Source organism: Teleopsis dalmanni, chromosome 2 (genome assembly GCF_002237135.1).
Source record: "Teleopsis dalmanni isolate 2A chromosome 2, ASM223713v2, whole genome shotgun sequence".
Classification (NCBI taxonomy): domain Eukaryota; kingdom Metazoa; phylum Arthropoda; class Insecta; order Diptera; family Diopsidae; genus Teleopsis; species Teleopsis dalmanni.
In genome coordinates this window covers 132,188,913-132,189,947 of record NC_051847.1, presented here as the reverse complement: position 1 = coordinate 132,189,947, position 1,035 = coordinate 132,188,913, and positions in this window count along the sequence as shown.

The following is a 1,035-nucleotide window of genomic DNA, read 5'->3' as shown; positions in this document are numbered from 1 at the left end:
AAGATATTCAATACTTCTGCATTTGAGAAAATTTCTGTCAAATTATGCAAATAATTTGTCGTTGAACAACGAATTTGAAATAAAAAAAAAAATAACAAAAAATTGATAAAAAGATACTTGTTAATCAAGCGAAGCAATAGAAATATAAAATTTTTCCACTTGAATAATATTCTCTCGAAAGTATTGTATAAAATAGATTTGCATAAATTTATTAACATCATGATTTTATTATTATTTAGCATATTTTATTCTTACGTGTTATCTTCAGAGCATATAATAATTTATTAGGAAATATAAATTCGGGCTTACAGTGCGTATGAGTGTTATCATTTATGCTACTTCACATATACATATAACTGAATATGTGTGTGATATCAAATACCTTAAGCAATAAACAATATTATGCAGTATTTCATTTAAATCTACATAGACATAAATTTAATAAATTTCTAAGGATAAAGGAATCACATAACTTAAAAAAGTTATATGATATGAAATATAAGTGAGTATTACTTAATAAAAGTGTCGTTTTAATGCGCGCTTATCGTCGACTATCCTTAAGCAATTGTCGCCGGAAATATGAAAGCGACATTGAGACTACAAAGCCATTCTATGCAATTGTGTGCTGGAAGCATATTGGCACATAACGCTCGAATAGATAAAACTAAATGCATTAGTAATGCAATAGTAAAAAAGTGCAGGATGACAGCAGGATGAGGATGAGGTAGGCAGACAGTTCGTGTTAACTGCAGCTTTATGGGATATAGTAAAGTATACTTATGCAATTTTATATTTGCATTTTATTATTTTTAAACTTATTGCATGAATGGAATAAAGTGGATGAAATAATAAATTGCGTAGTTAAAAAACTAATTTCTAGTACTATGAAATTTGTTTAAATAGATCTAAGATAAGAGATGGGGTTTAGCAGCTATCAGAGAATGTATTTGTATTAGTACTAGCAGTTGCCAAGCTGTTGATAAATTGAAGATAGGCTTATAAATAATATAATCTCATCTGAGTAATTGTAGTTTG